Source organism: Lycium ferocissimum, chromosome 8 (assembly GCF_029784015.1).
Source record: "Lycium ferocissimum isolate CSIRO_LF1 chromosome 8, AGI_CSIRO_Lferr_CH_V1, whole genome shotgun sequence".
In the NCBI taxonomy this organism is placed as follows: Eukaryota; Viridiplantae; Streptophyta; class Magnoliopsida; order Solanales; family Solanaceae; genus Lycium; species Lycium ferocissimum.
This window is the reverse complement of record NC_081349.1, coordinates 29,664,026-29,685,725: the sequence shown is the minus strand read 5'-3', so window position 1 is coordinate 29,685,725 and position 21,700 is coordinate 29,664,026. Positions and strand designations below refer to the sequence as shown.

Below are 21,700 nucleotides of genomic sequence, written 5' to 3'. Positions count from 1 at the left end.
TTTGGTAATTATGTTAAGATTTGAGGAGAAGAAAATTAGAGGGAAAGTTCAAATATGTATTTAATGATATTTTGAGTTGTGAATTAACTTGAGTTATAGTTATTAGTATGTTTTGAGCATAATCTTGTTATAAGGGATAATAATGATGTTAAGGAATTGTCGTATACGAGTGTATAAGGGGTTGTATGAAGTTGTTGTTATGGATTGATTATGAAAAGAAGTTTTGGGATTGAATTGAGTATAGTTTGAATGTAATCTTGTGATTATGGAATTGTTGATGTTTTATTGTGCTTTGGGAGTTCTTTTGAAGATTGGAGGGAGTACAAGATATAGGGGAGATCTTTGCCCGAATTTTGGCAGATTCTAAAGGGGTTTAATTTGAAGGCTTAAGATAGGCATGTGACGATAAGCCTAACAATAATATGAATTTTCTTGGATGTAGATATATGAGCTTGGGAGGACAAGCATTAGGTAATTAAGGAGACCGAAAAGGTATGTTAAGGCTTTCCTTTTCTTTCTTTCTTAAGGCATGATCCTATTGTTACGAACTTTTACAAATGATGTCCATAATGATTCCTCTCATAGAAATGCTAGAAGCTTACATTCTTGATGTTCTTAAGATGTTATTGATGTTGGTCTCACCTTAAGATTATTGTTCCTTCAAGATGAGATATGCCAATGATGTTAGCTCCATAATGGAAATCGGAGGTTTACCGACCTTACTTCACTCCGATGATTTAGAAATGTGTTCTTAAGGAATGCTTTGTAGGACATGAATAGTGAGACAGTAGAAGATCCCTAACGAGGCATTTAATGCTAGAGGAGAGGGTTATGATGTATCTCAGAATTTGTTTGAGGTTTAGTCAATCGGGAAGAAGTCCTAATGGCTTAGAAATATGCTTATAAGCTTTATGTGATCATGTAGGCATTAACGGATAAGTGATGACTATGAGATGCCCTTAGAAGCTAATAGGTAAAGAATGAGTACTAGAAGTATATAAAGGGTACCTATAGGGGATATTTGGATCGGGCTGCACATTCCGTAACACATACATTCATATTTACCATTGGTCTGCAGCCAGTTGGGCAATTATTAACGCCGAGCTATGGCCGGTTGGGCAGCTATGTATTACCACCATGCTACGGCTGGTTGGGCAGTTACCACCGTGCTACGGTCGATTGGGCAGATATGTATTACCATCATGCTACGGCTGGTTGGGCTGTTACCACCGTGCTACGACCGGTCGGGCAGTTACCACTGATCAGTTGGGCAATTAGCACCGGGACGATAAGTAAGTTAGAGACACAGTATTGTACATAGATGTGGTTAAATATATGAGAGTATAGAGAGATATCCAGACTAGATTCTCATTGGTAAGTCAGAAGTACCAGGTTGATTCTTATCCTTCTTTTTACAGTATATGTTTATTATGTTACATTTCTGCCTTACATACTCGGTATACTATTCGTACTGACGTCCTTTTGCTTGTGGACATTGCGTCATGCTCGCAGGTATAGTCAGACGAGACGAGGACCTTCCACAGTAAGCTGTCTCCAGGTACTAGTCTTGATTCATGGGCTCCACTTCTTCCTAGATCATTGCCGAGTATGGGTTCGTATATGTATTGTTGTGTGTTACGGGTATGTCAAGGGCCCTGTCCCGACTTGTATACTTCAGTCATGTTCATAGAGGCTTTGCAGACAGTTTCTTGTATATAACTTAGTTATGTCTTGTCAGTGGTTATGTCGGCATCGTTGGCCCATTGTACATATACATATGCATGATATTATATTCATAGTTAGCCTCCTTGGCCTTATTTTGCCATTCGAGACATAGAAAATCAGAGTTACAACTTTGTTCGCTTCGCCTCAGTAAGGTGCCAGGTGCCAATCACGACTTACCAAGGTTGGGGCGTGACAGGTACCTTGAGGTACCAAGGCAGATTATGTGTTCCAGATATAGATGGACTTAGAGAGTGAAATATGTCAAAAGCTCATAGTTCCAGATATTTCATCCATCCAGGTTCCACGAAGATGTATCATGACCTCAAGGAGATTTATTGGTGGAATGACATGAAGAAGAATGTAGCAGTTTTTGTGGCCAAGTTTCCAAATTGTCAGCAAGTGAAAGTCGAGCACCAGAGGTCGGGTGGCTTGGCCCAGACTATCGATATTTCTATGTGGAAATGGGAGATGATAAATATGGACTTTATAATAGGTCTACCTTGCTCATCATGAAAACATGACTCGATCTGGGTGATCGCCGACTTACTAAGTCAGCACACTTTCTGCCAGTCAAGACGACATATTCAGCAGAAGATTACGCCAAGTTGTATTGAAATTGTCAGATTGCATGGGACCCCAGTGCCCATTATTTCAGATAGTGGTGCTCTGTTCACATCGAACTTTTAGAAATCATTTCAAAGAGGATTAGGTACTAAGGTAAACCTTTGCACAACTTTTCATCCACAGACAGAAGGCCAGGCGAAGCGTACTATTCATACTCTTGAGGATATGTTGAGAGCATGTGTCCTAGATTTTAAAGGTAACTGGGATGATCATTTGCCTCTTATTGAATTTTCTTATAATAACAGTTATCATGCTAGCATTAAGATGGTGCTGTTTGAAGCTCTGTATAGGCGAAGCTGTAGATCACCTATTGGTTGGTTTGAAGTTGGTGAAGAAGAGTTGTTGGGACCAAATTTGGTCTATCAGGCTATGGAGAAAGTCAAGTTGATTCAAGAGCGTTTAAGAATGGCTCTGAGTCTCCAAAATTCCTACACCGATGTGCGGCGTAGAGACCTAGAATTTCAAGTTGATGATTGGGTATTCTTAAAGGTTTCACCTATGAAAGGTGTGATGAGATTTGGCAAGAAAAGGAAACTTAGTCCCAGATATATTGGGCCATATAGAATCCTGCGAAGGATTGGTCAAGTGGCTTATGAGCTTGAATTACCAAAAGATTGACTCTTTTGTACACCCAGTGTTTCATGTATCTATGTTAAGGAAGTGTGTGGAAGACCCATCGTTGATTGTTCCTACTGACACTATAATAGTTAAGGATGGCCTAACCTCTGAGGAGATCCTTGTGGCAATTCTTGATCGTCAGGTTTGAAAGTTGAGAAACAAGGAAGTAGCCTCAGTAAAGGTGCTATGGAGGAGTCAAAAAGTTGAAAAGCCTACATGGGAAGTCGAAAAAGATATGAAATTCAGATATCCGCATTTATTTGAGGAGCAAGCAGAAAGCGTTCAAGGTAAATACCTTCTGTATCTATGACATGTCCCTTACTTATTCATGCCTCACACCTCACGTTCATGTATTCACTACTCATGTCTCATGTCCGAGCGTTCGTATTTCCATGAAACCATGTCATGTTATTTCAGCCTCCATGTTCCATGTCATGTTTCCTCACGTTCATGTACTCATGTCATGTCCAATTGCGTTCATAACCATGACCCATCATTTGAGGATGAATGATTCCAAGGGAGAGATATTGTAACACCTCGTGCATTCGGGCTACGATTTGACTCATAAGATGGAGGTATAATGAACCCAATATGAGTAGTGTAGAATCAAGTCATAAGAAGAGTCCTTGGGGAAAGTAAAGTCGGAAGCTACTCTACAGAGCATGTTTTCAAGTGAGTTTACGTAATGTTTCAATTAAAGTGAGTATACGAAGAAAATCTATTACGAATATGGGAAAACTTCCCACATAAAAGTTGTAGCTCTTTGACATACCTTTCCAATGCTATATTATGGAGGTCAAACGGAGATCTGTATAAAAGGTTATGTATGATTTACTAAATAGTATTTTGTCGACTCCAGCAGAATTTACGGTCCGTAAAAACAGGCCGTAAAATTTCCCAAAAAAACTAGCATACTGCTAAAGATTCATAGTCGGATTTACAATCCGTAAAATGGGCCTAAAGTGAGCATAAAACAGGCCCGACAACAACTTTAAAACTTCATTTTTTGGCTTTTTCACTTCATTCTTCACATCCTCAAGCCCTAGAATGACTGTTCTCTCTTCTCCTTATCCTCATACATCAAGGTAAGTCCCTCCTATATATTCCTAAGTGAAGTTTAATGATTATACATGAATTCTAAGTGAAATCCTATGTTACCAACCTAGGGTTTTCAAGTGAAGGTTTTTGGGTTTCTTCAAAGTTTGATTCTTCTTCAGGTGTTTTGGAGCGATTGAGGTATGTAGGATTTCTATCCACGTGTAGGAATATCGTTGTTCTTCCCTACGCCTTGTTCCTCCATGAAATTATGAAGTTTCACCAAAACTAGAGTTTCTAGTCAAATTCATGATGACCCTAAGTACATGTACCATGACATACCATGTTCGTATTAATAATTCGTTATTATGTTCCTAATATTCCATTTTTGGTTATTGGGAATCCATCTGTAATCCATGAACACTCATGCTTTGCATTCCATGGGTTCTTAAATGCAAGATATGAACTAATATGCTTATTTTCATGAAATCTACGTGCCTTCCATGTTTTTATACAAGTTATACTATAGACTATATTTATGGTATATTACACATACTATATATCTATATTCATGGCATATTACACTCACGAATCATGTTTATAATCATTTTTATGTAATTCATGGGCTTCTAAGCAAATTTTATCCATGTTCATATTTTGGGAGTTGCATAGATTACCGAGAAGGCTCAAACAGCCAGAAACTACATATGCCAGCGTAGGATAAGGATTGCTCCTGTCACGCCCCAACCTTGGTAAGGCGTGATTGGCACCCGGCACCTTACTGGGGCCGAGCGAACCAAGCTGTAACTTGCATCTTCTATGTCTCAAATGGAAAAATAAGGTGAAGGAGGCTAACTATGAATATAATATCATGCATATGTATATGTATAATGGGCCCACAATGCCGACATAACCACTGACAAGAGATAACTAAGCTATATACAAGAAACTATCTGCAAAGCCTTTATGAACATGACTGAAGTATACAAGTTCGGACTGTTAAACCTCGCATTTTCATACGTTGAGTTTCGCCGAATGCTAGTTGTCCTAGTCTTGGGAGGTAGGACAAATTTTTCAGGGTCATGAGGATAGATATGTCTATCTTGGGTATATAATAGAGTAAAATCATGTTTAGTAAGCCTCGGGAAGGTTTAAGACTCATCGTACCATCGGAGTTAAGTTTCGGCAAAAGTTTGGCAAAGTGTCACATTATGGCGTAATATGTGGCGCAACATGCTAGCAGCAAAGCACTCTTTGTGGTAACGCAGTTTATATAAAGTGTGACAGTGAAATTTGGTGATCTTTGCGACACAACATGCGGGTACGCGACACAACATGCGTCTAGCAAAGCTCGCAGCATGTTGTGTCGGTCCAGAAAGTATAAATAGACCAAATTCGACAGTAACTCATTATTTTAAAATTTTTGGACCTAGAAATCTTTAGAAACTCTTTTAACAAGTCTTCTTATGATCTAAGCCCAAAATCAAGAGCAAATCCAAGAGAAATCAAAGATTAATCACCAAGAATCAAGAGAATCAAGTGCAAAGAGGCTCACTAGGGTTAGTAGAAGTCAAGAAATCCTTTGGTATTGGAGTTGGGGATTTTCTCAAGTGAAGTATCTTCATCCAAAGATCATTCCTACAAAATCAAAGGTGAGTTTTACATCTAGTTCATGTTATTAATAGTATTAGGTGGTTGGAAGACTTGGATTAGAGAAGAAAGTAGCATATGAGCTCAAATATGGAAATAATGGTATTTTGAGTAGTAAGTTAAATTGAGTCATGATTCTTAGTATAAGATGAGTATAATCTTGTTATGAATGATGCTAATGACGTTGAGGAAGTATTATGGGAAGAATGAATATGTTGTGGTATCATAGTCATGGTTATGGAAGACTTTGAAAGTGAATTTGAGAAATGAACAATGTTTAACTTGAGAAATCTATTGATTGTGATATTGTGGGAGTTGTTTTATTACATGGAGAAAGTTGTTGGAAACAAAGGAAATGCTGCCCAATTTTCGCTAGCTTTTAGTCGCTTTAGTTTAGACTCAAGCATGTTTGAAACGATCTAATTTAGCACGAATTCTCTTGATGTAGAGTTGTGAGCTTGGAAGGAGAACGCTTAGTCGTTAAGGAGACGTAAAGGTATGTAAGGCTAGTCCCTTCTTTTCTAAGACATGAATCCTATGACATAATTTTCCTCATCTTTCATGATCTTCCTACATTCCGAAAAAATATGAGTCTATGTTACAAAGAGCTCTCATGAGATAAAGTTAAGAGATATGTTCTATGATAATGACGATGATTCCATAAGTCGTCAAAATACATACGACACTCACGGCGCTCCTAGCCCAGAAATACTAGAGGTCCACAATTTTCATAAATCTTACGATAAAATTGATAGTGGTTCTTATGATAGAAATTTCTATGTTGTGATCCCACAGGTGATTTCCATATTGCCCTTACTCCTAAAATGCTAGGTTTCCATGATTCTTAAAGCCCTCATGATGATGTTAATGGATGTTTTTCATGACAACGATTACGATGGTCGTTCCCCTCTCAGTGATACCCAAAGACTAAAGTTCCACATGTCCTCATGGGACGATTGAGCTTACCGTATGAGTCTCTGTCACATTCATGATAGTTGGCCTTGCCTTATGTCATTATTTTCTTCAGAAGTGAGCCATGACAATAATGATAATCATGATAGCAGAAATGATTGTGCCTTCCAGGTAATATAGAAGCATAATTCCCTTATCACAAATTCAGTTAAAATGTCTGTAATGTCCCACTCCCAAGAAAAGCTAGAATTTACGACTTCCAAGACTCTTAAGATGATATTGATAAAAGAATCCGTAGTGATGGCAATGATAATGATGAGATATACCGAGCCTTGTTATGGCAGGGTACGAATGAAATGTATATGAATTTGTCGAGCCACTACGTGGCCGAATACGGATACTGTCGACCCACTATGTGGCCGAATACGAATACTGTCGAGCCACTACGTGGCCGAATACGGATACTATCAAGCCACTATGTGGCCGAATACGGATAATGTTTAATATGTATGAGCAGATACGGCACTACGATATGTATATGTATGTGCATTCCATGATTCCTGAGAAAAGGTAAACCAAGTATGACGAACATCTTCCAAGGTATACTCGGTCCTTGATTTCATGTTGTTCTTCGCGTTTTATTTATGTTACTATTCATGCCTTACATACTCAGTACATATTTCGTACTGACGTCCTTTTCTTTTGGACTCTGTGTTCATGCCCACAGGTAGACAGGGAGGTGATCCAGATTCGTAGGAGCTATCAGCAGACTTTGAGAGCACTCCATTGTTCCGGAGGTGCCATTGATTTATTAGTTTGTGTATATATATGTTTTGGGCACGGCGGGGTCCTGCCCCGTCCATATTTCTAGTACTCTAGTAGAGGCTCGTAGATACGTATATGTGGGTAGCATGGTCTCATGATTTCCTCGCTGTATATATATATATTATTTTGATAGGCGAAGGGCTTATGTATATGAAGGTAAATATGTTTCAAAGTAAAAATGGTTTTCCTATTATTAGAAGCGTGAGAATAATGAATGAACGCAGGATGAGTATGATGAGTAGTAGTATGAGTGGTGCTCGGTGGTCAGCCCCGGGTACCCTTCAGGCCCCTAGTTGGGTCGTGACAAAAGTTTTACCAGAGCAGTTCAGTCCTAGGAAGTGTCTACGAGCCGTGTCTAGTAGAGTCTTGTTTATGGTGTGTTGTGCGCCACATTCATAAACAGGAGGCTACAGGGCATTTAGGAAAAATGACTATTCTTCTTCTTATGAAATCGTGCGATAGAGCCATGTTATAAGATTTTCTCCTCCATAATTGTGCACTATGATTTCAGAGATGCCGCCAAAGAGAAAAGCTACAGCCGCCCAGAAGGGCAAGACTACGATAGAAAGGTGGGTAGAAAGAGAGCCGCCAACGAATATAGAAGAGGGTGAATCGCATAATGAGGCTCCATCTAATACTTCTCCCACTCCGCCTGTTCTAGAAGAACAAGAGGGGGCTTCGGTTTCAGCTCCTATGCCTACAGTTCCTCCACCGGCTGCTTCGGGTCACCAAATGACCGAAGCTATTCATTTATTGACACAGTTAGTTGCCGCCCAGGCACAGCGGCAGAGTTCGGGTCCAAGTGACAGGGCAGTTAGTACTAGAGCCCGTGATTTCATGAGTCTAAATCCTCCGGAGTTTTTCGGGTCAAAGCCGGATGAAGACCCACAAGGTTTCATTGATGAAATGTTGAGGACATTGAAGATTATTCATGCCTCCGAAACTGAATCTGTGGAGCTAGCATCTTATAGACTCCGGGATGTGGCGGTCTTATGGTATAATAATTGGATATCTTCAAGAAAAGAGAATGCACCTCCTCCGGTTTAGCGAGAATTTGTAGATGCCTTCATCCATCACTATTTGGCACCCGAGGTCCGTCGAGCTAGAGCGGATAGGTTCTTAAATTTAAAGCAAGGAAATATGAGTGCCCGGGAGTATAGCCTTCATTTTAACTCATTGGCTAGATATGCTCCGACCATGGTGGCCGACATGGGAGATAGCGTGCACAGGTTTGTGAGTGGCCTAGGGCCACATTTGTTCAAAGGTTGCCTAACGGCTTCATTGCAAGAGGGGATGGATATTTCCCGCATATAGGCCCATGCCCAGAACTTAGAAGAGCAGCAGTAACCGCAAAGGGGAGAACATGATACAGATAAAGGGCAGAGTAAGAGGGCCAGATATATGGGTGCCGGTAGCGACTATAGAGGGGGGTCGAGACAGTCATATTCTAGACATTCAGGCCAGTCGGCGACTAATGCACCACCACAACTTGCAGGCCAGAGGCTCGATCGCCCTATTCATTCTGGATCGGACCTGAGTTTCAGAGAGTCGGGCTCTCGGTATAGGAGTGATTCAGGCCAGATAAGATCATCTATACCACAATGTACCCAGTGCGGTAAACTACATTGGGGGCCGTGCCGATTGGGTTTGGATGTTTGCAGCCAGTTGGGCCATATTATGAGAGAGTACCCATTTCGAGGTGGTAGGCGTGCGGTTCAGCCCACAGGATCCGCAGCTGGTTCTTCGTCGTCCATGTGCCCTCTGGGGCAAGGCTCCCAGACACTAGTAGGTCAGGGTAGGGGTAGGGGGAAAATGCTCAGTTCGAGTGGTCCTCAGCATCGTACGTAAGCATTAGCGGAGCAACAGGATCTAGAGTCCCTCCATGAAGCTGTCACAGGTATATCTGCACCTTTGATAATGTGTTAAAGGAAGAATAAATATTTTTATTATTAAGCAAGTATGAATTGAGAGGTTTTATGCTATGTAGCGACGGTAATTGGTAAAGTATGATATGTGGTAGTAACAATGTTTATACATCCTTAAGGATAATGTTGATCCATCATCTGCGATTTTCATGAGATACCTTTTAAAGTACTACCGATGAGACTTAGGAAAAAAAATGGGTTGTATGGATAATGGTACTCAAGTTTTAGCGAAGCAAGGTATGGAGAGTAGAACTTCTAAGATAGTAGTTGTCTAAATGTTAGAGAAGAGATGAGGTCAGTTAGAAAAAGTAAGAGAATGATGTACGCTACCGAGTAAGTTAGTTATTAATGAAAGCTTCCTCATCGTATAGACTATATTGTCAATATGTTTTATAAAGATATGAGTGTAAAGAAAATATACGAGACATGAGTTATAGTACTTTAGAAGTTTACCGTTACAGGTTTATTGAGTTAGTAGTACAAGGCTGCATAATCAACGAAGGAAATGAGAGATGTTCTAGAAGAATTAACTGTATGGTGGAAAGGGAATGGGAAAGGTATAGGTGGATATAGAACGCGTCCTCAATTGTCGAGATGAATTTGTAGTCTAAGAGAGACCTGTCTAAAGAAAAAGTGTTCAGGTAATGAAGAAGTGAGAAAATATTAATAATCAGGCAAATTTGTTTTGGAAAATAGAGTTGGGTACTAAATACTACTACGGTGATAAAATGGGAATACGAGTGACAGGAGGAAGGCGTAGCAAGAAGGTCAACGATGAAGTGGTAAAGAGGATTGAATAAGAAGGTATTCGAAGAAAATAATGAACTAAGACGGGAAGATAAGTGGAATAGCTGCCGCGAGTTAATTGAAATGAGGATAAACTATTTGAAAGCATACGAAAGTTTGACGACAGTGACCCTCGGTATCACATTGTTGAGATGCAGAAATTCTCTTTGGAAGAGTCATGAAAATTATTAAGAGATTTCCTGAGAATAGACGCGAGGTGATTTCGAGAGCTCGATTAACTTATCTCCAGAATTGAAATTGGTAAATTCGGACTCTCATATGTTTATGCTTTGTAAGTGCATTGATAATTTCCCATAGTTGTGCCGACTAATGATATTACAGAACAGTTATCATATGAGAAGTTCCTATTGCCCTCCCAAATAGCTCCAGGTTGTGAATTAAGAACTAGAAACGAAAGATTGATAAAGGTATTATGAAAGGATGCGGAAGTAAAAGAGATGACCTGGGAAGCAGAAGAAGATATAAAGTCCACGTATCCGTATTTGTTTCCACTTCCGGAGGAGATTCAAGATGAGATGCCATTGTCCTCAGGTATGCAATATTTTACTTTAATGCTCTTGGGTCGTGCGTGGCCATAATTGTTATTGTTGTGGCCCTGTGTGGCGTTATATATTTTGGGTTGTTGTGATAGGATGGTAGTGGCATATTTACAGGGGAAACTCTGTCGAAATTATCATAGGATTCCTAAGAGTCTAACATTCGAGGACAAATGTTTCCAAGGGGGGAAGGATGTTACACCACGCATTTTCATACGTTGAGTTTCGCCGAATGCTAGTTGTCCTAGTCTTGGGAGGCAGGACAAATTTTTCAAGGTCATGAGGATAGACATGTCCATCTTGGGTATATAATGGAGTAAAACCATGTTTAGTAAGCCTCGAAAAGGTTTAAGACTCGTCGTACCATCGGAGTTAAGTTTCGGCAAAAGTTTGGCAAAGTGTCACATTATGGCGCAATATGTGGCGCAACATGCTAGCAGCAAAGCACTCTTTGCGGTAACACAGTTGCTTAGCAAAGTGTGACAGTGAAATTTGGTGATGCTGCGAGGTCTGCGACACAACATGCGGCTAGAAAAGCACGCTTTGCGTCTAGCAAAGCTCGCAGCATGTTGTGTCGGTCCAGAATTTTCTGGACCACTATAAATAGACCAAATTCGACCCTAACTCATTATTTTACCATTTTTGGACCTAGAAATCTCTAGAAACTATCTCAACAAGTCTTCTTATGATCTAAGCCCAAAATCAAGAGCAAATCCAAGAGAAATCAAAGATTAATCACCAAGAATCAAGTGCAAAGAGGCTCACTAGGGTTAGTAGAAGTCAAGAAATCCTTTGGTATTGGAGTTGGGGGTTTTCTCAAGTGAAGTGTCTTCATCCAAAGATCATTCCTACATAATCAAAGGTGAGTTTTACATCTAGTTCATGTTATTAATAGTATTAGGTTGTTGGAAGACTTGGATTAGAGAAGAAAGTAGCATATGAGCTCAAATATGGAAATAATGGTATGGTATTTTGAGTGGTAAGTTAAATTGAGTCATGATTCTTAGTATAAGATGAGTATAATCTTGTTATGAATAATGCTAATGACGTTGAGGAAGTATTATGGGAAGAATGAATATGTTGTGGTATTATAGTCATGGTTATGGATGACTTTGAAAGTGAATTTGAGAAGCGAACAATGTTTAACTTGAGAAATCTATTGATTGTGATATTGTGGGAGTTGTTTTATTACATAGAGAAAGTTGTTGGAAACAAAGGAAATGCTGCCCAATTTTCGCTAGCTTTTAGTCGCTTTAGTTTAGACTCAAGCATGTTTGAAACGATCTAATTTAGCACGAATTCTCTTGATGTGGAGTTGTGAGCTTGGAAGGAGAACACTTAGTCGTTAAGGAGACGTAAAGGTATGTAAGGCTAGTCCCTTCTTTTCTAAGGCATGAATCCTATGACATGATTTTCCTCATCTTCTATGATCTTCCTACATTCCAAAAAAATATGAGTCTATGTTACAAAGAGCTCTCATGAGATAAAGTTAAGAGATATGTTCTATGATAATGACGATGATTCCATAAGTCGTCAAACTACATACGACACTTACGACGCTCCTAGCCCAGAAATACTAGAGGTCCACAATTTTCATGAATCTTACGATAAAATTGATAGTGGTTCTTATGATAGAAATTTCTATCTTTGTGACCCCACATGTGATTTCCATATTGCCCTTATTCCTAAAATGCTAGGCTTCCATGATTCTTAAAGCCCTCATGATGATGTTGATGGATGTTTTTCGTGACAACGATTACGATGGTCGTTCCCCTCTCAGTGATACCCAAAGACTAAAGTTCCACATGTCCTCATGGGACGATTGAGCTTACCGTATGAGTCTCTGTCACATTCATGATAGTTGGCCTTGTCTTATGTCATTATTTTCTTTAGAAGTGAGACATGACAATAATGATGATCATCATAGAAGAAATGATTGTGCCTTCCAGGTAATATAGAAGCATAATTCCCTTATCACAAATTCAGTAAAAATGTCTGAAATGTCCCACTCCCAAGAAAAGCTAGAATTTACGACTTCCAAGACTCTTAAGATGATATTGATAAAAGACTCCCGTATTGATGGCAATGATAATGATAAGATATACCGAGCTTTGTTATGGCAGGGTACGAATGACAGGTATGTGAATTTGTCGAGCCACTTCGTGGCCGAATACGGATACTGTCGAGCCACTACGTGGCCGAATACGGATACTGTCGAGCCACTATGTGGCCGAATACGGATAATGTTTAATGTGTATGAGCAGATGCGGCACTATGATATGTATATGTATGTGCATTCCATAATTCGTGAGAAAAGGTAAACCAAGTATGACGAACATCTTCCAAGGTATACTCAGTCTTTGATTTCATGTTGCTCTTCGCGTTTTATTTATGTTACTATTCATGCCTTCCATACTCAGTACATATTTCGTACTGACGTCCTTTTCTTTTGGACTCTGTGTTCATGCCCGAAGGTAGACAGGGAGGTGATCCAGATTCGTAGGAGCTATCAATGGGACTTTGAGAGCACTCCATTGTTTCGGAGGTGCCATTGATTTATTATTTTGTGTATATATATGTTTTGGGCACGGCGGGGTCCTGTCCTGTCCATATGTCTAGTACTCTAGTAGAGGCTCGTAGATACGTATGTGTAGGTAGCATGGTCTCACGATTTCCTCGCTGTATATATATTATTTTGATAGCCGAAGGGCTTATGTATATAGAGATAAATATGTTTCACAGTGAAAATGGTTTTCCCATTATTAGAAGCGTGAGAATAATGAATGAACACAGGATGAGTATGATGAGTAGTAGTATGAGTGGTGCTTGGTGGTCGCCCCCCGGGTACCCGTCATGGCCCCTAGTCGGGTCGTGACAGGGACGGTGTCACGACCCAACCCCGTAGGCCGCGACTAGTGCCCGAGCCGGGCACCCGTACACACCCATTAACCGAAACAAAGATACAAATAACTTATACATACAGAAAAGTAAAACGTCGCCCCAAAGCTGTCACAAATATATGTACATATCGCAGTCACAACTTTCAACAGATAATGTCGAGCATAAGCCGGCAAGGCTATCATAATACAGGGGGACGTCCAAAACACAAATCACACAGACACAGCTGAACAGTAACTACCCACAACCCACACATATGTCTACAGACCTCTAAGAGTAATAACAGAATCATATGACGGGACAGGGCCCCGCCGTACCCATGAATAGACATATACATATGCATCGGAAGAGTCTATACCAAAACATAGGCTCCGGAACAAGGGAGCGCTCCAAAACAGCAGAATAGATATCCTAAGCTGACGGATCACCAAAGCGTGTACCTGTACCTGCGGGCATGAAACGCAGCCCCCGAAGAAAGGGGGTCAGTACGAAATATGTACTGAGTATGCAAAGCATGAAATACAGTAAACAGGATCATAATCGGAACAAGAAGTACAAAAAGTAAATGCAATAACCAGAATACCAAAATGCTTACTTATTAAAACACAAATCATGCATGGGGCTCGGGAATATGGTCGCCCTCCCGCCGTTGGCGCCATAACACATCATACTCCGAAAGATTTCATATCTCCGTAACACATCATAGCGCCATAACACATCATAACACCATAACACATCATAACACCAAAATAAGCGGTACCCGGCCCTCTAGCGAGGGGCTCGGTGCACCGTAACACATCATACTCCGGAATATAGCATAGTGCGCACGATGACATAACCGGGCCGGGACTCGGCGAAAGATGTAACAACCATATGCACGAGCAGAGTCGTGAATAACCATATGCATAAAAATCATCATTCCAGACTCGATAGATAAATAAATAGTCAACGCTCGGGGGTTAAGACGATAGTCATGTAAGTTCTTTCAAAAGTCGTTAGAACTATACAAAGGAAAGTCTCGGAGACCACGGACAGGTATCAAACCAATCCGAGCCCGCCTATGAAAGTTAGGGACATTATTCGTTATAGAACCTTCTACGAACATATCAAAGCGATCCGAGCCCGTCTATGAAAGTTACGGACATTATTTGACATAGAATCTTTTAGGAGCAAAAACTCTTTATGCAACATTTGAAACCCAATCATACAAAAGACTTAAGGACCATAGTTCGACCATGTTAAGAATGCCAATATCAAGATGTGAATAAGAATCGCAGACATGCTCAGATCTTAAGAATAGAGTTACCCCGAGGCTTGTATCATAGCCTACTTACAACTAAGACATGCCAAAAGAAAGAAAGGGTAAGCTTTACATACCTCGTCCGCTTCCTAAGCTAATCCGAACTTAAGTCTTGGCTTCTCAAGATCTATAACAACGTCATTAGACACCAAACATTAGTCATAGGCACTTAGGAATCCAATCCCAAGCTAGCACTTTACTTACAGAAAGTTGGGCAGCATTTCCCCTATAAATTCAACAAACCCCGAGAATTTAACTCGGCCAAATCATCAACAACAATACCAACAACCATACTAACAACATCAACAAACAATTCAAAACGTTTTCTAACGTTAGTGATTCCTTTCTATATAATTCGACAGCATTTCATTTACATTCAAATCATCCGCATACAATCAAGCCAACACCAATGGTCACACGTTCAAGTACCAATCCGAAACCCTTCGAACAAGACTCAAGAACATTTCAAACAACCCGCATAATATTCAAAACAACCCAACCAATATGCAACATAACCCGAAACCTCCAAACTCAATAGGAACAACAACATCACATTTCTTTCTTCCAAATTCATGAACTACACCAACAATCCACACGTTAACAACATCATTCTCATAAATACAAGAAGCTACATTAATATCACATTAGCTTCTAAAACAGCCCACAAACGATTACAACTTCAATTTGAACCATCAAACCTTCATTTTCATCATAGAATCTACAACAACAACAATCAAAAATACTAAGTAAAATCAATTCACTATGTCTTACAAAAACAGCCCACTACATGGCTCAACATCAATATACAAAATTTCATGAATTTAATCCATTTCTACACACCACAACACACATCAACCATTCATAACACATGTAAAAGGAGATTGAACCTTACCTTTCCCACTTGTTCTTCAACTTGGCTAGGGTTGAGTCTTGCAAGAATGAATGTTTTGCTTGCTCCAACAACTACTCCACGTTAATAAGGACCTTCCAATTGGTTGAAAAGCTAGAAGAAAATTATTTTTTGATCACTTCTCATGGACCTCAAATTCGGCCAGCCATGGCCGAATATAGTCCTCTCTTTTTCTCCATATTTCTCCAAGTTTCTAGAGTTATAAAATGATGAATTAGTCTTGCTTTGGCATCACTCATCTACATATATAATTAATACAAGTGTACCATGCCCCACACATGGCTTGGATGAATTAAAATTAGCCAAGCCATGGGTGGGAGCCACTCACTCCACACGGCCAAGTTGTGGCTTGGTTCATGAAATAATAACTTTCCATAATTCACTTTTAACCCCAAATCTTCCTTAATATTCCATACCAATGAAATCACAAGCAACTTGTGCCCTAAAACAAAATTGGAGGTCAAAAAGTCTCTACCTCGTATCTCGGAATAGTCTTGTCCTTAACTTATCGTAGTTAGCTCGGAACGTCCCGATGTACAAAATACGGGATATAACATCCTCCCCCCCTTTAGAACATTCGTCCTTGAATGTTAAACTAGTCTTACAGGGTCTTATAAGCACTTCGGGGGAGTCTCTTTTATAGCTTTCACATACAGTTCATTCATCAATTAACACAACCAATGTAGGAATTTAGATTACCTGAAGACATAGGAAATAAGTAGGGATCCGTATTCTTCATCTCTTCCTTGTTATTGTTCCGCCACATTACCTTAACGGAAGCTATGTCTTTAGTACACAATCTTCTCACCTGACGATCCAGTATGGCTATAGGCTGCTCCTCGTAGACTAATTCCTCTGTCACCTGGATATCATCTTAGGGAAAATACTCTGGAAGGGTCGCCTACACATTTACGAAGCATTGACATGTGGACGACTGGATGCATGCCTCCAATTCAGGTGGTAGGTATAATTCATAGGCTACCTTGCCTACCTTACGGACGATCTGATAAGGTCCAATATACCTCGGACTGAGCTTCCCCTTTCTGCCGAATCTCATAACACCCTTCATGGGTGACACTTTCAGAAATACTCAATCGCCAATTTGGAACTCTAAGTGTCGACGTCGATTATCGGCATATGACTTCTGTCGACTCTGAGCTGTTAATAACTGTTCTCGAATGAGTTTCATTTTGTCAACTACTTGCTGAGTCATAGCTGGGTCAATTAACCTAGTTTCGCTAACATCGAACCAGCCAATCGGTGACCCGCACTTTCTGCCATACAAAGCCTCGTACGGCTATCTGGATGCTAAAATGGTAGCTATTACTATAGGCAGACTCCATAAGTGGCAGATGATCATCCCATCTACCTATGAAATCAATAACACAGGCCCGCGACATATCTTCTAGCGTCTGAATAGTACGTTCGTCCTGCGCGTCAGACTGAGGGTGAAATGCCATGCTAAGACGCACTTGCGGTCCAATGGTCAACGTCATTAGTCCTTACATCCTTGTCACCATTTACCTTTACATTCCGAGTGCTCACCCAACATGACTTTGTCACTAGTGAGTATAATGGTTATGTCCCTTAAACTATTCCTCCTAGTTCCTTCCCAGGACTACTTCCATCGATCCAAAGTATGTATATGCGTAATGGTTCTGCACCCTTCGTCATCCTTCACAGTACAGCTACACTTATGGCAACTCATAATTCGAGTTCAACTAAACCCTTGGACTTTCTGCCACAACTGTTTCTTTAACCTTTATCCTTCAAATCCTACAATACAACCCAAAAGCATAGGGCTACGAAAATTCTTACTCCTTTATGGGTTTCACATAACACAAGTATACGTGTCTTCGATTTCCTTGTATTGGCGATCGTTTTGAACTCTGGCTCCAAGCTAATAAATTTCCCCTCCTGGAGCATGAGAACGCCCTAATCCCTTCCAAGTCCAATATGTTCTTCCCCCCTTTATTAAGGAGGTCCTAATACACGATAGTTTTTAGATATCCGCTCGTCTTGCACTTATCTTTCGAGAGTTAGAAATCTCTTAGCATCATTGCACGGCCTAATCATTCTTTCCTTTACTTCTCATTCCTCGTCGTGGTCACTATCCTTTCGTCCCACTTGTCAAAGTCTGTTCTCCAACCCCACACCTTCCTCTTTTTGTTCCATACTACCACACCTTTCTATCCCTCTCATATGCCTACCCTCGAAATTTTATCCAAATAGTGCCGTGCTTTGCCCGTCGTCTCTCTTGGAGGCTTTACTCCCTCATGTTTCTTACTCTTTCGCTTTTTTCGACATTTTGGTCACTTTACCTTCCATCTACTCACTTTCTTTCTTTTTTCCAAATATCATTGTATTAGAACTTTCCGAGTTTAACCTGTAGTGAAAAACGACATCACTTGCCTTATAACATTTGTGCCATTTTTTTTTCACTTGAGCTTCGTTACCCTGTCCGATTAATGCCTTCCAATATGCCACAACGTCGATTGCTGGGATACACATACCCGCTAATATATCCACATATGGGATATCATATACATACGTATACATAATTACTACCATCTTGTTTACAAAATATTTCCAAACGCTATTCAACTTACCCTGCTTCTAAAGCTGTAATGCACCTTCCTTCTTTTCACTGGTTCAGTCTGCCCCGTCCTATGTGACCCCTTGAGGTTTTTGCCTACTCTGTATACTCTAATTCCTCTTAGGCTACTCTAGCTTCCCATTTGGCTCTCCTATATCCGACTTTATAGGACTTTTAGTACACTTCCCAGGGGGTCACCCATCTTAAAATTTCTCCCACTCCAGCACGCTTAACATTGGAACTCTAATGAAATACGATGCTCTAATGCTAGTATGATAGTGTCCACCTCACCGGATGACCTTCATCACCTAATCTGGAGTAAGTTAAAGTCTTAACAAATTTTGAAACGTTCTCATAACACATCTCCCTCCGAATTAGAAAGGGTCTCTTACTCCAATCAATAATTATTTAATACTTGTAGGCATTCCAAATTCTCTGTTAGGTAGCACTTATATTCCAACGATGAGTGTCCAAAGTTCTCTTGAAATAGTATCTTTATCTCAACCTATACCATCTGCTTCTTTTCATGAAATTATATTGCACCATCTGTTCCTTAAGCCTACCATCTTTGCCGCTTAAAGATTCCATTATTTTTGAGGTGAAGTCGCGTGCACGCAGTACCCCTTTATGCTTTTTGCCTTCTTACCCTTACTATGTACCCAACACAGGCTTTTAACTTACTCAAAAACATACCAAGTTCGTCTCAATAATGGTCTTATCTTATCACCATGTCGTCGCACTACACCTTTAAATTCATAACTATGTATTCCCCTTTTTTTTTGTCCCATATTCGTACTTATTTAATCACGTCTATCTTGGGTGCTTCCTTTAGTATCCCCTCACCATATTTTTCCAGTCTATGCCCGTCCTTCTTTTCTGCGCACGAGGAATTTTATAATACCTCTATGTCCTTAAGAAAATACTACTCCTACATAATCCCTTTCTCATTTTCAAATCATATTCTGTTCATCCCTATTTGTTCTTATCATACCAGTCATTTCCTAGCACTCATTCTACCTTGTTGCTCATCTTTCTATAGTTTGGTCTTTCACGGTTAAAGTCACGATACTACTCGTGTTCTCGGCTACACATGTCATAATCTATTACTGCACTATTATCTTGCCCGCTTTTCTTTTCATCTCCTTCTTCCAATTAACCCCTTCTTCTTTTGTGCTCGCTATCATTTCCTTTATCTCATAATCTCTATTCTGAACTTCCCCTGTAGAAGAACTTCATAAATCCCCCCTCTTTTTTTTTCAATAGCTCACCTTTATACTTTAGTCACATAGATCACGTCATATCTTTTAGTCACTTCCTCGCTAGGCTTTGCTCATTTTCATAACCATCCTTATTATATTCACATAATATCCTGTTCGTAATCAATCTTATAGTGTAAAACTTCTTAACCTTTTTGCCCTTTCTGGTCAATCTTATCCCTAATATCTCACAAGCTGTCTTATCAATACATTCATATCCGTCGCAATTCTTCTTCCTCTGTACTCTTGTCTCAATCATACTATTATTTCTTCTAACTATAAACTCGTCATAATTTATCCCTGCTTATCAATTCAGTTGGTACCTTAGTATAACACTCTTCCCCCCTTTTGGAACATTCATCCTCGAATGTTAAGTCGTCGGGGATTCTAGAAAAATTTCGCCAGAATTTCCCCTGTAATATGACACTACCATCCTGTCACAACAACCCATAATACCATTGCCTCGCGGTGGCCACAACATAATAGCAATATAAACTGGCCACACGCGACCCATATACATACAAATAAAGCATACATACCTTATCATCTCGGCGTTTCGTCATAGCTTTCTTCTGGGGGCTGAAATAAATGCGGGTATGTGGATTTCATCTTCTCTTCCGCTTTCCAAGTCATCTCTTCCCGATTGTTATTTCGCCATAAGACTTTCACGGAAGCTATTTCCTTATTTCGAAGTCTTCGTACTTGCCTGTCTAGTATGGCAATAAGCACTTCTTCATAAGCTAGCTTTTCTGTGATCTGAACATCATCTATTGGCACAATCTTTATGGGATCTCCCACACATTTGCGGAGCATAGAGACATGGAATACTGGGTAAACTAATTCAAGCTCCGAAGGCAATTCTAATTCATACGCCACTTGACCCACTTTGCGGATGATTTTGTAGGGTCCAATGTATCGAGGACTTAGCTTTCCTTTCTTGCCAAATCTCATCACCCCTTTCATCGGGGATACTTTCAAGAATACCCAATCATTAACTTGGAACTCTAAATTTCGCCGGCGGTTATCCGCATAAGATTTTTGGCGACTTTGGGCTGTCAATAACCGATCTCGGATCACCTTGACTTTTTCTACTGCTTGCTGAATCAGCTCGGGGCCTATCAATTGCACTTCTCCGACATCAAACCATCCAATTGGGGATCTACATTTCCTTCCATATAGAGCTTCATACGAAGCCATTTGGATACTGGAATGGTAGCTATTGTTGTAGGCAAATTCAATTAGGGGTAAGTGGTCATCCCAACTACCACCAAAATCTAAAACACATGCCCTTAGCATATCCTCCAAGGTCTGTATAGTACGTTCGGCTTGTCCGTCAGTCTGCGGGTGAAATGCCGTACTAAGCCTTACTTGGGTACCTAGACCTTCTTGGAAGGATTTCCAGAACTTAGCTGTAAATTGTGCTCCTCTGTCTGTGATGATAGATATTGGAATACCATGAAGCCTCACAATCTCCTTAAGATATAGCCTTGCATAGTCTTCAGCTGAATGTGTAGTTCTGACTGGGAGAAAATAAGCTGCCTTTGTTAATCTATCCACAATCACCCATATAGAATCATGCTTGCCTCGAGAGCGGGGCAATCCTACAATGAAGTCCATATTAATCACTTTCCATTTCCACGTAGGAATTTCCATTGCTTGCAATAATCCTCCGGCTTTTGATGTTCTACCTTTACTTGTTGGCAATTTGGACATTTAGCTACAAATTCTGCTATGTCTCTTTTCATGCCATCCCACCAATACATCAATTTGAGATCATGGTACATCTTTGTCGTTCCAGGATGAATAGAATACCGAGAATAATGAGCTTCTTCTAGAATTCGGTGGCGTAGTCCCGCCACATCCGGAACACATAACCTATTCTGATACCTGAGAACCTCATCTACCGAGACTTCAAATGGTGAATTTTCTTTTGGAAATTTCACACCTTTATAATACTTCAATTTGGGATCCTCGTATTGACGCTCTTTTATCTCCGCATCCAAGGATGAAACTGTGGGATTGTTAACACTGACTCCTGCATCGCCTAAATCAATTATGCGCACTCCAAGGTTAGCTAGTTGAT

The 21,700-nt window shown here is 40.2% G+C and overlaps 1 pseudogene; it reads left to right on the top strand.

Annotated features, from left to right (window-relative positions):
- Positions 1-2,613: 2,613 nt before the first annotated feature.
- The window catches only part of LOC132066242 (probable xyloglucan 6-xylosyltransferase 3), a 22,685-nt pseudogene continuing 3,598 nt past the window's right edge, over positions 2,614-21,700 (top strand).